The following is an 18,105-nucleotide window of genomic DNA, read 5'->3' as shown; positions in this document are numbered from 1 at the left end:
AAGGGAAGGCTAAAGTTGAGCAACCATGAGTTTGTGGTCGCAGCAGCAATGTACATACCAGCCGTAGGCAGCCCAGTTTACAGGATGCTCTATTTTGATTGTATTTTGGAAAATATAAAGCTTATGTTGTAAAATACTTTGAAACCAGTTTGTAAATATTTTGAAAACAGGGGGACCCCGTAATCCATGTTACTTATCTTTTGTTAAACAGTTTAAAAGTTGAGTTTTAACTATCAAAATTTAATTACCCACACTTTTAGTATAATTACATCTTATATAATTATTGGTATTTTAAATAAATTGCACACACGTGGCGTCCCTGTTGGACAGGGCGTTACAGACCGTCTTTGGTTAGCCTATTGAGTCTATCAAATCCTATATGACCTAAACGTAAATGCCATAGATATGTTTCATTATCATTAACGATCTTTTGCTTTTTGTGGTTTCTAGGTTTAGCTACTTTGAAAAGTTCGTTATGTAGGGAAAATTGTGTTTCTGGTCTAAGAACATAAAGCCCCTGTTCCATGGATGCAACACAAATTTGAATGTCATTTCGAGAAATGGTAGAACCAGAACTCGAAAAATCTAATTTGTATTGTTGCAATTGTAAGCATGAAACAGAAACCAAGTTTCTACTGAAATTTGGAATGTATAAGACATTGTCCAATTCCAAAATTCTGTTTTGAAACTTGAGTTTGGCTTTTCCTCTAGCTCTAACCGAAACCATTTCGCCATTACCAACTTTAAGTTTCAACTCTCTGGATTTCAAATAATTCCAATTCTCAAGCAATTGCAATGAACAACTTACATGGTTTGTAGACCCAGAATCAAGAATCCAAATGGATTTATCATTCTCTAACACACATGATTCGAAGACTAAATCATTACTGCTTATTCGTGTGTGATTTGTTGTTCTTGATTGTACAATTTGTTGTGAAGTGTAACTTGAGGAAGTGGAATCACTTTCTCTTATCTTGTCCACTAAGCTTGAAGTAGTAGGATTGATGGAGTTATGAACTATTTGCTCTTCAGAGTGAACAATTCCCAGCTTACCTGCTTTCTAGAATTTAAAGTCCATCATGAGCATATCTGAAGTATTACTCTGACAAGGAGTTTATAACTTCAAGTTCAATTGCTAAGATATTAACTAGGAGTGGAATGGGAAGAGGGTTATTGGCACTGCAACACATCAATAAAACAGAAGTAAGGTTTTGGTTCAAAATTCATACACAAGCTCAGAAAATAACAAATAATCACATATGTTATAAAAATACTAAATCAAACATAGTTTATTTTCCAAGGTTTCCAACATAATGAAATACAGTGTCCCGGTAGGCGAGAGTCAAAGATAACATTAGTTGAATAGAGTAGTCAACTCATCTAAAATTAAACATTTTAGCAACCTTTTATTCGATCAAAATGAGAATCCAACGTTTTCCCGGTATGCGAGAGTCAAGGTTATTCTCATTTTATGAGCTTCCACCATTGTTTCATGTTTTATGAGTTTATCTCTAAGTAGTCACCGTAGGGGAGAGTCTAATAGAGACAAAAACTCACAAAACACTTATCAAATAAAATCTTACGGTGTTAAAAGTGTTCAACGAATAACCATCCATAGGGGGACGAAGTCTAGTGTCTCGAGGTTATATTGAAAAAATTTAACTATTGTAAGACCAACAATGGATATCGAATATCTTTTGATTAAAGCTCATTATTTAAAAAAAATATGCATTTTGTATAATCATTTATTTCACATTATAATAAGGAAAAATAACAAATTAAAGTTGGTTTAAATAAAAAAATCAACTTCAATTAATTTTCAATTATTATTTAATTTCGAAAAATAAATTCGAATAAAAAAAATGGAATAAGTTCCATATAATAATGAAAAATTACAAATTAAAGTTTGTTTAAATAAAAAATCAACTTCAATTAAATTTCAATTATTATTTAAATTCGAAAAATAAATTCGAATAAAATCGAACAAATTTTAAAATATCTTGCTTAAGTTGTTTTAGAAGAATCTAAAAAGAATCAACTTAAATATCTTTCAAATCAGATTTAATTAAATTAAAATTAAGTTGTAACCACTTAATTTGAAAATATTCCATTTTAAGTTAATATTCGAAAAGATATTAACTTAAAAAATATCTAAAATATTCCATTTTAAGTTAATATTCGAAAAGATATTAACTTCAAAAATATCTAAAGAATCTTAATAACCAATGCCTAAAATTCCTCAACTTAATTTTGAAATTTTAAATCCAAAAGATATTCAGATTTAAGTTGGTTAGTATAGATAACTAAATATCAACTTAAATAGGAATATTTAATGAAAAATTTAAATTAAGCTTCAGAAAGAATCTAGATGGTTATAATTCAATATTTAATTAAATACAAGAAAATTCATATAGTTTAGCTTAGAATATAAAATTCTTTAAACTATGGTTTTCTTAAATTAATTTCAAAATAAATAAAATTAATTATGTTGCTAATCAATTTTATTAGGTTAAACTAATTTAATTAACCTAGTACAGTTATTCAAATCAAGCAAATGGGCCTTCACAATTGGGGTGGTTCATGTGAGGGGGTGCTGGGTTCAGTATGTCGTACCCACTTCTATGGCTCCCAACTCTCACACAAGGCCCAAAAGAGAGGAATTTAACCTTAAAATGAACAACTATTATTAATTGAATAGGCCCAAAAACTAAATGGGCCTAAATAAAATCTATCATGAACTATGACATTTTATTTAGGAACAACAACCTATATGCATCTATAATGAAATTAAACACGTAGGCTCACACAGGCACACTTTGAATGGGTCCTATCATGTTGCTAGGTCATACACAGATGAAAGAAGATTGTAAATATACCTGTTACAAATTATTTACTTGACCAAGGGAGCCATCAGATCATTAGATCTGGCAAAAAGGTAACCATGGCTATTTGCAATCAAGCAATAATAGGTTTTGAAAGCTTACAAACAAGCTAAAACACATACTCTTGCAACAAGGTTAGCTGGATAGTTGGATATAGGATTTATTTAATTTTAAATAAATAATTTCGAAAAAATAATTAATTAAATAAAAAAATTATTTTCGAAAAATTAAAAAAAAATCGAAATTTTAAAATAAATATTTAAAATTAAACCTACAATTTTGAAAAATTAGGTTTCAACCAACCTAAATATCATTTCAAAATTTGCTAACTACTTTCAAAAATTTAATGTTATTTTATAAATAAAAATTAAATAAAAAATTAAAAAAGATAAATGAATATCTTTTTCAGATTTTAAATGTAATTTAAATAAATAAAATAACAAAATTTAAAAGTTAGCAAAATATCTTACATCTATTTAAAATTACATGATTATAGTTATCTTATTTTAAATTTAAATAAGGTCAAATTATTTAAAAAAAAAATAAATTTAAAAAATTTAAAATCTGTCCTTAAATTTAAAAATAAGATAAGATATAATCAAAATTAAAAATAAGATAGATAATTAAGCAAAAAAAAGATAGATACTTACTATTTTTAAATTCAAATTACACTAATATCATAAATTAAATTTAAAAAATATTAATAAATTTAATTATGATAATTAGAATTGAATTAGTAATAGTAAATGTATAAATATAGAACTACACAAAAAATCGGAAGTTAATTCCATGAAAAAGCATGAAAAAACGAAAAAAAAAACGAAAAAATTGCAAGTTGTACGGATGAGATGCTGTGCATACCGGTCCGCGCGCATGCTGGGGTGATCTGGGCGAGAAAGCTCGGCGGCACAGGGATTTGCATGAAATCCGCGCGCGCAGGAGGCCTTGAGCTCAACCCTGATTTTTTCGAAACTTCAAAAAATCATAACTAATTCAAATTAAATCGAAATTGAGTTCTGTAAAAAAGTAACTTGCTTAATTTTTTCCATACTATCAAATAAAAATAATTCCAGAAACAGATACTCAATTATTTTTCATGATAATTCACAAACATCAATCAACCATCAAATAACACTCAATACAACATGATAGCATCCAAAACATCAAACAATCGTTTTAAAGTCCAAATTTCTTGCAAGCAAATCAATTACCATGGCTTTGAGGCCAGTTGTTGGAAATTATTTTACCAGGATCTTAGATCTACTCACAAGTATGTTGATTAACACCCTAAATATGAACTTTCTAAAACGATGAAATAAACACATATAAAGTTTGGGAAACCTTACATTGGGTGCAGCGGAATTAAATGAATCCTTCTGTTTAGATCTCTAACCCTTGTATCTTTTTTGTCGCAAAGTATTATAAAGATCTGAACCTGGATCTCTTTCTCTGAATCTTTGTTGCTGAAACTCCTTTTGCTGAAAATGTTTCTTCACGATCTTCCTCACTATGATTGAGGTATTGCTTGCTGTGTGTGGGCACTACTCTAATCACTAAGGGGTTTTGAAATATTCAATGAAGAAGAGAGAGAGAGAGTGGCGGCCACGGTAGAGAGAGAGGCTCAGGTTTTTCTGAAAGAAAAGTGTAATTTTCCCGAAGCCTTCACTATCTATTTATAGCATTCCACTAGGGTTAGGTTTGAATTATTTGGCATGAAAATAACGAAAAATATCAGAGGTAAAACTCCTATAAACTGGTCGGCCAAGGCTTATTGGATTCGGGCCTCACTTTTTGCAATTTTGCAGTTTTATCACTTTTGTATCTGATTTTCTCAAAAACGCAAATTTTCTAATTCAACCATTTAAATGGTAATTCTAACCATGTAATAACTATAAATAATTATTAAATAATATTTTCATTTATCATATTTATTAATTGAACCATATAAAGTATCATAATTAACAAATATGCCCCTAATAACTCTTTCTTTACAATTTTGCCCTTACTTAGTGAAAATTTCACAAATACACATAGTCTAATTTGAGAATTATAATTGATTAATCAAAACAAATTACATGAGTCTTACAAATAATATTATCTCAACTAGTGCGGGGACCATGGGTCTATATAACCGAGCTTCCAATAAGTAGATCAAGAATTTATCACTAAAATTCACTAACTTATTAATTCTTCGTTGAATCCATGCATAGAACTTAGAATTGCACTCTCAGTATATAGAATGCTCTATATGTTCAACCATATAGATGCATCATTAGTTATCCATTGTTATAATCCTAATTTGATCAATGATCCTCTATATGAATGATCTACACTATAAAGGGATTAGATTACCGTTACACCCTACAATGTATTTTATCCTTAAAACACTTGACCCCGTATAAATGATATTTCAGCTTATGTGAAATGAGTACTCCACCATTTATGTTCGTTTGGTCAACCTCGAAGGAGATCATCCTTTGCTTACTATTCCCCAGACAGAAGCTATAGATTCCATGTTTATATTAGCGCTCCCACTCAATTGCACTACCGTGTTCCCAAAATGTACGTATCACCCTGACCTAAAAGTAGGCTTAACTAACAAATCAAAGAACATGAATAGCCTTTCAAGATTGAGCCTAATCATAAAAGGATTAAGAATATTTGATCTAGGATCAACTACGCGATATTGACTTGAATAGATTTTACGGTAAGTTTAATTAATCTAAGTCAAAGTTCAATATCGGTCCCTTCCGATGCATACTCCATGCATCCAACCTGAGATTTACTTTAACCAATGTTCTGGAAAGAACATAGCATTTCTCCAAATGCAAGTAAACTCTTGTTGTAGATTATCATATCAGTAAAACCCTGTGTCTGATAAATCTTGGAAACTTTATTCACATAGTCATGTTTACTTTCCAAAGTGATGACAACACAATAAACAGGATCAAGTATGTGAAAAGGGTTTAAGATGAATTTATAAATCAAATAGACAAGCAATTGATAAAGTGAACCAAAACATACACAAATGAATAAAAAATACTTATGTTTCTTTATTGATGTTGAATAAAATAGATTACATTGATATGGAGTTTTATTTAGGGCATAAAACCCAACAGATAGTTATTAGCCTTTGCCCACTGATGGGGTGACTAAAAGTAACATATTGACATGGGCTTATTTGGTGAACCCTTGCCCATGACGCATATGATATTTTTTGATGTTGATGCCACATCATGTTGATAGTTGCCAAAAACTGTGTCCTATGTTCATGGAGAATAAAGACACATTAAATGCTTGATTGTCAATTACTATCTTTCCATATTTAGGAAGATGTGATCTTCGTACAAGATTGTCGAGAGTTAATTCCTGATATTGTGGGATTTGGTAATTAATAAATGAGAAATGGTACTGGATGTTTGGATGCTTACTAATTACTTCTCCCAGATGCTTTATGTAATATCTTTTGAATGCATGCCATGTTGGATGGGTATCTTGCCTAGATGAGATATTTAGGAAGATATGATCTTTAGACGAGATCCCTGAGAGTTAATTCATAATATTGTGGGATTTGGTAATTAATAAATGAGAAACGTTACTAGACATCCAAATACTCACTGATTACTTCTCCTAGATGCTTTATCTAATGTCATCTAGATGGATATCTTGCCTAGACGAGTCTTCTGTTCATCATCTAGAAGGACTGACATTGCTTATGGACCCAGTTTAATTTCTTATTTGGGCCTACTAGTGGGCCTAGAATAATTAAACAGTATTCTTTATTGGAATTCCATGTGTCTCCATCTCGAAATACGAATAACATTTAACCCCAAGCTTCTGGAACTCTAGGGGTTGCAGAAGCTTGCACTCTTCCTCGAGGACAAACAGGTTGAGGCTAAAGGTGAAACCTTTAAGAATTCTGTATTGATTTTGTTTCTGGTTTAAAAATTTCCATTTTTTTTTGAAATAGAGCAACACGTGGCATTGTATCATCGGTCTGTGGAGGTAACTCTCACTGATGAGGCGCATGTGGTGAAGCATGAAAAATGGTAGTTGATTACATCAGAGCGAGTCTCAAGAAATATCATCTTTCAAATTTTCTCGACTCAAAACATTGTATTAAATGCCCAACTACGAATTTTTCTAGACCGTTGGATATTTCTTGCTTTTTCTTAAACGTAATCCTGGTCGTTGATTTGGGAATACGTGGATTCCCATTTGTGTGTATAAATATGGTACAACCATGTCCGTCCACAACTCTTACCCCAATTTCAAACTGAGTTTGAACTTGCAGAGAGAAGGTGATGATGAGCGAGAGAACCCTTAAGTACTACAACGATCATTGTATTCATCTTCTTCTTCAAATTTGTGGGGGAGAGAATCCAGGAGCACCACCCCCAGTTTTAACTACCAGTTCTGCAATGCCATCAAGAACGCTAAATATTTAAGCAGAGGTTGAAGACTTCATCAGTAAAACTCAATTGCTTCAATCTAGGGTTTGACATCTTGCTCATCTTTCTTCGATAAGTATGTTTCCTTTTTTAACTTCCTAGAATCTTGATTACTATCTGGGTTTGGCATTCTCTTTCAATCCTTGCATGTTCACCTTGAATTTTTGATGAATAGGATTTTAGGCCTTGGAGTGATTCTAAATTTTTTGTAGAAATAGGACATTTAGGACATATCGTTTGCAGTCTTGACTAGGTTTTCCAAAAATTTTCCCTTTTTGTTTTAATATTTGATTTGAAATATCCACATTTTAGCAATATGGATATTTAAAATTTCTTCCTCTAACCCTTATGGTTCTGGTTGATACTTCTTTTTGATTGGCCTTATCTGTTTCTAATCTGATCGTCTAGAATTGATACTCTTTGAGAGTTTTACTTTCAAATGTAGGGTCCAATGGGGAACACTCCAAGCAGTTATAGGGGAGGAATCTCCCGTGTCTCTGCTATCTATTTTAGTGTGGGTATCTAACTGCTTGGTTATTCTCTTTCTTATTCTTTTCCAGTTTCTACCACGGCGGAGGTTCACCAGCACGAGGAAGATGAAGTTTTGGAGGAAGTACTTGAAACTCTCAAAGTGGTGTGCAATTCCTCTCCTTGGGACAATCTCAAGAAGTATACGACAAAACGTAGCCTCTAGAGTGTTTTACGTTTGTTCTAGAACATGCTTTCCAACCTTGGAGTTGCCCTATAAATGTGCAGATGGCCATGGCATCTAGAGTTGGGCCCATATTGAGATAGGAGCGCATCTTTTGCTCAGGGGCTATTTTCCAAATTTTTATATAGTAGTAGGTATCGCCCCCTTCCAATTTATTCCCTAAGTTTACAGAATACTTGTGGATTGGTTTGTGCTCTGCAAAGCCAAGAAGACAGAAGTCTCTAATCCAGATGAGGTTTTCTATTTTTATGACCAGAGATGGCTAGAAGATTGAGCCTAACCTCATATGGAGCCCATGAGCGAAGAAGTGGAGCTCACGGTCCATTTTAAGGTGGTTGTTTTAAATGGAGGCACTCTGGGAGTGAGTACGTCTGGAAGAGGTAATTCTCCCTTTGATTTATTCTATGCTCCAAGTCTGGCAGACTGGATCAAATTGATTAGGGGGCTTTAACCTATACTTCTTGGAGTTAGATCTTCATAGTATCTCGTGATTTGATACCTCGATAGGATAGATGAGATAGTCATGAGCATAAATCATTTCCTTCTGCCTACGCAAAGTGTTAGAGGAGATCTATTCCTTTTAATAAAGTATCATGGGCTCTTCTAGTATGGTAGCTTCTTAGGTAGGGAGGATATCTCCTCGTTTTCTTATGGGATTCCAAATGTAATAGTGTTAATGGTTAGAACAAAACATGAACTTTTCATTTTGTTGTATATTTTTTATTGGTTGCTTTTGCATGACTAACTCTTTCATGTTTTTTTATAGTGAATCCTCAAACTATCCAGATGGGTCTCCTCAACAACTTCTTAGAGAGCATCTCCAATAGGACTACAGAGGCTAGGGAAGCTACAATGGCTTCCAAGGGGAAGGGAAAGTCTGAATCATCTTCCCATGCTGGAAATAAGGAACCAACACCTCCGACAAAAGGGTAAGAAATTGTTACTCATGTTCCTACTTCAGAACCTATTTCGAGATCTTAGGCTTTCATAGTTGTTGTGGAAGATTCTATTCAAGAATCTATTCCTAGATATTAGCCACCTTAGTCATAGTGGAAACCCATTCTCAAGGAGCAGTTATAACAACTACCCTTTTCAGTGGTGTCGTTATAGCAGGTGTCAATTAACGTTGATGAAGAAGATGGCACTGAAAGACTTATCTTTTAAAAGTAAAAAGGTTAGGGTCTGACCTTAGAAGAGAGAGCAAGTACGGGGATATGGAGGATCTCCAATAGTTGGCTGCCCGCCAGAAGTAGAGTAAAGAAGTTTTTGTACGGAACGAGGTAGAGCCTCAAGGAGTTGATAAGAAAGGCAAGGTGTTTGAACCTAGGAAGGGCTCCCGTGTGGGAAGGAAGCCTCAGACCCTAAGTCCTAAAATATGTAACCAACTTCTAGAGAAAATGTCCAAAACCAACCTAAAAGGATGAATCTTCCTCCACTCCATGTTTCTTCTCTAAATTTTCCTGTTTGCCCACTCGACTTACCAGTATCGGAGTTAGTTGATTGCCACTAGGTGGAATGCTGAGTTGGGTGATTTGAAAGTTAGACACGAGTCATCCCCTCTGATATTTGATCGTCAAGTAATCGTAGGGAGACTTCAAACCAAGGTTTGCAGTGATTTGGCTCCGTTTGTAGCAAATGTTCTCGATCAAACCAAAAACACATATTGCAGACTTGGTTGGGCTAAGGCGGCTAATGAAGATATAGCCTTTCATAATGACTGTCTTCGACACAATAAAGCTAGGGTAATTATTTTTTATTTTACTTAACAATGATTTTTTTAACACTTGTGCCTATATTTAATCACCTTCCAATCTTCTAGGGGAACTTATTGGCAGAGAGGTGCTCTGCAGTCATGGCCAAGAAGTCTGTAGAGTTAAAGACTCTTAGGATGGAGTGAGCTACTTCTGACTAGAAGAAGGAAGAGGCCTTGGCTGTGTTGATGGAAACTTAAGCCCAAGCTGACAGCTTAGTGGAGTAGCGAGTCAAGAAAAAGGTTGACAATACAATTGTATCAAAAATACAATTTCACTCTATTAGGATCATCAAGCTAAACAATTTCAATTTGATAACACTCAAATTGCATTAACAATCACTACTACAAAACACACTTTTGGTCTCGGTTTTAAACTGATACTTATACTTTTAGTGTCGGTTCATAAAACCGACACCTATTCTACAGTGACAAAAAGTCAATTTTTGGTGTCGGTTCTAAAACGACACCATTGAGTATTGGTCTCGTTTTATAACTGACACTTAAAGTATACATTTATGTTTTTTCTTTTAGTGCCGGTTTTAAACTGACACCATTGAGTTTTGGTCTCACTTTATAACCGACACTTAAAGATTGTTTAGTGTTGGTTATGAAATGATACCAAAAAACTTATTTATGATTTTACAATATTTTTCAAGTTTTTTAGTGTTGGTTTTTAAATGACACAATATTATTAGCAGGGTGAAAATTACTATTATTTGTCAAATTCCCCATCTATATTGTAAGATTTCAAAATTAAGACAATATATCAACAAAAATTATATACTAAAATACTTATACCATAAAAATATCAATTTCACAAAGTACTTATACTGAAATTAGTTAGTATAACAAACTATGTTTATACTAGAACTAATTACAATCACAAAAGTATACCCTACACAAAAAAGTTCCAAAGCTTCAATGTTGCGTTGGTTTAGTGAGCTCGAACTGAATGAATTCTGCCCATTCATCCCGAAGTATATTGATTTCGTCAGGTGTGTACGGGGTATCAATGTTATAAAAGAAAGAGAAGAATTCTTTAAGTTAATTATACATTAATAAAAAGTACTTAAAATAACAAGTTACCAAATAATTGTATATACCTTAGTGCCCAAGTGACGTGTTGGATTTGGCACAGTCATGAGCTCTTGAATAAACTTCATGCAGTAATATCCACATTGAACAAGATCTGGCTAAAGCCGACACTTGTGGTAAGTGATATTCGGTCTACTATTTGCCTTTTTACTATCCTGAAGGTTGCATTTCAGCAATGCGTTATAATAAAATAAAGTTAATTAATTACTACAATTCAATAATTAATTTATTGCTAACCTACTAAGTTTAAGTTAAGAACTTATAACACACTTACTCATCTAACATGCATATATAATCTACCCATTCAACCATAGTATATTATTTATTCGTAGAACCTACTTCACTATGGATGAATATATATTTATTTAAAATATTCAAACTCTTCAAATATATTTAAATTAATAAGAATAAGAGTTTTAGTAGCTTACCAACTCTAATAAAGATAGCCTTAACTTCTTCAAATGGAATCACCACCGATCAATCAACACCGAAACTAAATCTAACATTAACAGTTAAAACCAACAATGTTAAAACTAATTACAAAATAAATTACAATAATTATAGAATTTATTAAACATCAAAACTCCAAATTATTTTATATTAATACTAATATTAATAACTGAAGTAATCAAAATATAAACAATAATAATAACAATTTGTATTATATAGGGCTCACTTGGGTATATAACCCTACGTTAGTCTTGGCTTTTAATTTAAGACATTTATAATGTATTATGCTGAAGGTTATACCAATAATTAAACCGAATAATCATCATCAACAACAATAGAAGAAAGCTAATTCTCTTCAAAAAAGTATACCTATATATCGTCGTATACTTAGGAAGATAATAATTATATCACGAGTACGACTAAATATGTAGGATTAAGAACTAGCTAAGTACATATATTAATCCAAAATCTGAGACACTACTCTCAGAGCTCTACTAAATTGACCGCCGACCATAAAGTCAGTGGCGACTTTTGTTGGATGAGTTTGGAGGGTAACTAGTGGCCATCGATCAATCAATGAGTATAATTGTATATAATTAATCAGTACCACACCATGTAAAATGTAAAGTCAAAAAATTCTCAGAGATATAAAGTTGGCATGTCACAGACGAAAGGCTCAAAAATTATGTAACTGAGCAGCCCTAATACTGACTATACCCAAAAACGTATAGCAAACTTCTCAGTATTAGAATATTTTATTTATGGAAATTATTTTTTAATTAAGGAAATGATTTTCTATTTAAGGAAATAAATAAATAATTGACGTTAAATGATATTTTATATTCATTGAATCTGGACAAAATCAATTATGTAATATTCTATATATGGTGAGATTTCTATATTCATTACCTGATTTGATTTCCTGAATTAATTGTCAAAATATTCTGACACTTAATGTGGCACAGATACTGATGGAGTATCTCACCTATAAGTATAGGGTCTCGGTCCCCGAGCTCCTCACTCATTCTGTTCATAACAGCAAATTCCATCTAAAGAGAGTTGAGAGAGCGAGGAAGCCCGATTACCCACATCAACTAGTTTCCTTTGCAGATCATAGCTTATGTGGGTTTGAAGCTCAAGAATCAATGGCTGGAGGTATTTCGATCCTTAAATTATAGTGTATATATGTTTGACTTAATTCCGCATTTTATACTTAATCATATATGTTACAGTTTATACATAAAAATGTCTAACAGTTGGTATCAGAGCGGATTATATATCTCTGCCTTGATTTAGTTTGAGTTTAATATATATATACGTATATACGGTGTTCATATATATATATATTATATATTCGTTTTCGGGTTCGTATATACATTCATATTATATATATATTCATATTATATATATACATTTTCATACGTATATACCTATATACATTCAGTTTATATATATATATTCATATACATTCTGTTTATATATATATTCATATACAGTTTATACATATATATAGATATTTTCTTCATTTCATTAGATATATATATTGTATATATATGGTTATATATATTCATTATATCATATTGTTTATATACCTAAATGCTATATATAAATATATACATATATACATTTCATGATTATATATATACATACGGTACATTATTTTATTTTCTGTATATATATATGTATATCTGTTTGTATATACATTATACATTCTGAATAAATACATTCATACATTAATATAGATTGTTCTAAAGCATGAAAACTCATTTTGAAAAATAAAGAAATCTCAAAAAAAAAAAAATCGGACCCGATATTTTTGGTGATTTTAAAGTCTTTATTTTACGGGTTTTCGATGCATGAAATCTATATGAATGTCTTAATTTATTCATTTAGATCATTTTGGAATTGATTTCATGATTTTTGGACGTCGGAAAATAGTTTTATGGTCGCTGGCTCCTGTCGAGCTGACCACAGAGAACGGGGGTCAAAATCGACCCTTGTTGGAGGTAGGAGACGACTCCGTACGACATGTCGTTTTTCTTATGTGAAAAACGACATGTCGTTTTTAAGTAGAGAGTTTTTTTTTTGGCACCTCCGTACGACGTGTCGTTTTTTCCTTATGAGGAAAACGACATGTCGTTTTTCAGGGCAAATTTTTCAAAAAAAAAAAAAAGGAAAATTAAGAAAAATTTAAGAAAATTCCGAAATTTTATTATTTTGATTTATTTTTTGAATTTTATTTTATTTCCTTATTTTTGTTGATTTAGTCAATTAAATTACATTTGTTTAAACTTTCCATTCTTATTTAACATATATCTTCATATATTATATGTTATTTAGTAATCAATTATTATGGAAAGTTTTTAATTTGGTAAATTAATTACATGCTTTATTTTTACATGTAATTATAATAATTGTGATATTTTAAGAATGTGAATATTGAAATATTCTACAATTAAATGCGCAATTATTATATTTATTTACTAATTAAGTAATTTATTGATTAAATTAATTGATAATCTGCCATTAAGTATATTTTTTAATTTTGCATTTAATTCATTTCATATAATTAATTGTAATAATTTGTATATTTACCTTATTTATACAAATTAATTATTAGTGCAAATATTTAAGATATTATATGGTCATAAATGCATAATTAATTATATATTATGGAATTAAGCATTTAATTTATTATCATACAATAATTGTATTAATTTGTATTTATTTGGCAAATTTATTTTTAATACAATTAATTTTGATTTGTATGATTTAAATGCTATACATAAATTCCTTTTATAGTGCTAGATATATTTAGAAATATTCAAACATTAAGATAGGTTGAATATTTTATATAGCACATTAAGTTTCATAAAACTTCATAAAATTATTCATAAAATATTCATAAAACTTCCTAAAATGAATAAAATATGAATAAAATGTAAGTAATTTTGTGGTTTGACATAAGAAAACATGAATTTGGGACAAATGCTCATATCTAGAACGGTTTTTAATGATCTTCGGACGACCACACTAGGAGCATTAATCTCAGTGATTGTCTACTATGTTAATAACGAAATTACTTCTAGGTAGAGGCCAAGACCTAATGTCAAAGTGAAAATATAATTTTATATAATTAGGGAGTAGCCACAGCATCCTTATTTGTATAAAATTATATATTAATTAAAATTCACCTTAATGGACATAACTTGTAATTAATTATATAGGTATAATAATTTTACCCCACAGGGATTTTATTATATTTGTATAATTAATTAGGATAATATGTTAAATTAAGTTCTCTTAATTTACCCCACAGGGAGTGATGGGGATTTAATTTAATAGTGTTATCACAAATTTAATTAAAGATAGATAATAAACCTTCGTTTTCCAAAACTAATTGTTTAATTAAATCTATCATAAAGTTCATCTAATTTTATTAAATTTAAAATTTAGCCCACAGGCAATTTTGGATTTTGTAAAATTTTAATCTTCAGATTATACTTTGGTGTCTAGTGAACCACATAATTTTAAATAATTAGGGAGTAGCCACAGCATCCTTAATTATATAAAATTATATATATTAAGTGGATTACGATCACATAATGGACATGAATTATGTGAACATAATAATCTTACCCTACAGGGATTTTATTATATTCACATGATTAATATGTTAAATTAAATTCTCTTAATTTATCCCACAGGAAATTATGTAGATTTAATTTAATAATTTTATCATAAAGTATAAAATTTTGAAACATTTATAAATAATTAAGTGTTTCATACCTTTCATTAAGATAGAAATATTAAACTTTAAGTTTTTCATAAATTGTGTAAATCTATCATAATCTACATCTAATCTTATTAAATTAAAAATTTAGCCCACATGCAATTTTTGTTTAATAAGATTTCATATTTAAGCATGTTTATTCATTGGTAAAAACATTATTCATTTAAACCTCAAAACTATATATGTAATTTTATTACATCACTATTCATAAATTTCTTCCATACCAGTAGAAATTTCCAAAATTTATTCTGATAACTTCATCTAAAATGTACAGTTTTTACTGTATAATTAAGAAAAATAAATCACACTTTATTATCACCAATAAATTTTAATTTATTGTGTATGAATTCATTCTAATATAGTTAATGTGATTATTAACACATAGTGGATTATTTTAAATTGTTATTCCACATTCATAATTTCTTGCAAGGTTTACAAATAAACCTAAGAAAGTCAGTAACTGTGAGCAAATCTTATCCACAGACAAGATAAGTTCTCACATTTAGAAGTTTAAGGAACAAGCAATATAGTAGTGGCTTTGTTTTAAAATTGGCAAAGATCTTTATGTTCCAAGATTCTATTGAAACTTGATTTAGACACATTTAGAGGTCTTTACTACAAATGATGTCACTCATAAAGATATGCAAGTTCAATCTGACAATAAGAAATGTGTTATTAATAAGAATTCTTCTACATTATAACACCAAAAATTATGGAACATATCTCCATAAATAGAATAAATGTTAGTAAATGGTGGGAATCTTCGTTACACTTGATTTTACTAAATTTATTTAGAACTTGTGTGAATTTCATTAAGAATATGTATTCCAACAAGTCAAAATTGGTGCATACTAGAATTCTATCATATTAGAAATCATACAAGTCAATTAATTTTGAAGACATGGACTCAAATTTTGCATCTCCCTTTTAACGATTACTCACATAAATAATTTTTCTACAAAAGTATAGATTTATATGTTTCAAAGACATTTAAATCTTAAGTAGAGAAATGGTGCATTTTGCATATTAAGATAGTGAGATCAAATATAAAATGGAGAATACTACATTAAAATTCGTGAGTATGGATAAACCCCAGTCTATTTGTAAAGTTTCTTTAAAAGCATGGGTTCATTGCCCGATACATATGCTTGGTACACCCAAATTATAGTGTGTAACAGATTTAAGAAACTAAGCATTTTTTTTGGACATGGGGTGGAGCCTACATAGCAAACTCCAATCTTTCCTAAATCTTTGTCTATTGATACTCAACAATGGGGTGTACATATCGAATCGTGTTCTAACAAAAGTTGTTTCTCAAACATATTTTGAGTTGTGATAAGGTTGAAAACCGACTTGATGACATGTACACATTTTATAAATACCCATATATAGTTAGAGTACAATTGTCAAAGAAAAGATCTGGGCCCTAAACCATAAATGAGCATATTTCATTTGAAAAGCTATAAGGTTTAAGGGTTACATATTTTATTATCCATCTCACAACACTAGGAACCTAGTTTCCGAGAAAGATCATTCATATTTTCTCAAACTTCCATCTCAATTGTTAGATTAATTATGATTCACAACAACCCTTAAGATTAATGGTTATTGAGAATTCATAACTAATCATTAATAATATACAAGTCATTGGTAAAATTCTAATAAGTTATGTTATTTAGTAATTACTTACAATTTCTAAAATAACATGTTATTGAACAATTTGCTCTTTTAAGAGTTTGTTGGTCCATCCTTAAGATGACTTATTAGAACAGTAAGATCAATGTTTTCTAGTGATTACATTTTGTACAATAATAGTTCAACTACAATATTAATTTGAGAGACAAATTAAATTATAGAATGATAAAGAATTGAAGTTGTAATACAACATGCCATGAATGAAGAAATGAATATCTTAAAGAGCAATAAAGTTTATCTTTAGTAAAGTTGCCTAATGGGGTGGAGAACATTAATTAAGCATAAGTTTTTTCACCAATAATATTCATTAGGCAACATTGAGAAACATAAAGATATAATAGAATATTCATTGCTAAGAAGTTCATTTTGAACTAAGAATCAATAACAAAAGAGATTTACATTCTCACTTGTTTTTATAAATGATTCTATTATAGACCTTGGCATTTGTTGCTCGTTTCAATTCATTAATCAGTTCCAAAGAGTGAACTAGAGGAGAATATACAGATTGCCATAAAGATTTTCCTCTAATAGTGGTGAACATATGCAAGCTTAAGGTGTCTACCTATAGATTAAAACAAACATCTCACAAATTGGTATTATATAATCTTTTCATTTAGACTTGAAAAGAGAATTATGGAAATAATTATATACTATAAGGTTAGTGGGAGTAATATTTGTTTTATACGTACACAATATGTTACTTGCAAATGATGATAAAAGTTTTCTATATGAGTTGAAATAATTCATATCTCAAATTATTATTTTGAGATAATGAATATAAATAACATGTATAATTTTAATTAATTAGAGAGTAGCCACAGCATCTCTGATTAAATAAAATTAAGTATTATTCATATTATATAACTTTTATCTTTAAGTGTGATAAATTCAACTCAAACCAACATCTGAAAAATGATTTGGAATGAGAATAAATTAAGAACATTCATTTGCTTCTATTTTAGAAGCCTAATGTATGCCTAAGAGTCTGAATAAGACTTTGCATTACATTTGTTTCAGGATCGTTAAGTAGTATCAGAATAACTAAAGTTAAGACCACTTTATTTTTCATATAAAGTGATGAGGTATCTTTAAGATACTAAAAATTATATTCATACATATTTTAAGATGAATTGACCATCTGGAAATATAGTTAACCAATTAGATTCTAATATACTTCACTGGTTGTATTGATTCACATAAATCAATATTTTATTACGTCCTTAAGATTACCAGTAAGTTATATTGTAGAGAATCTTGATTGTTATTTCCACTAT

The sequence above is a fragment of the Cannabis sativa genome, chromosome 9 (genome assembly GCF_029168945.1).
Source record: "Cannabis sativa cultivar Pink pepper isolate KNU-18-1 chromosome 9, ASM2916894v1, whole genome shotgun sequence".
Classification (NCBI taxonomy): Eukaryota; Viridiplantae; Streptophyta; class Magnoliopsida; order Rosales; family Cannabaceae; genus Cannabis; species Cannabis sativa.
Note: the sequence above shows the minus strand (reverse complement) of the source record.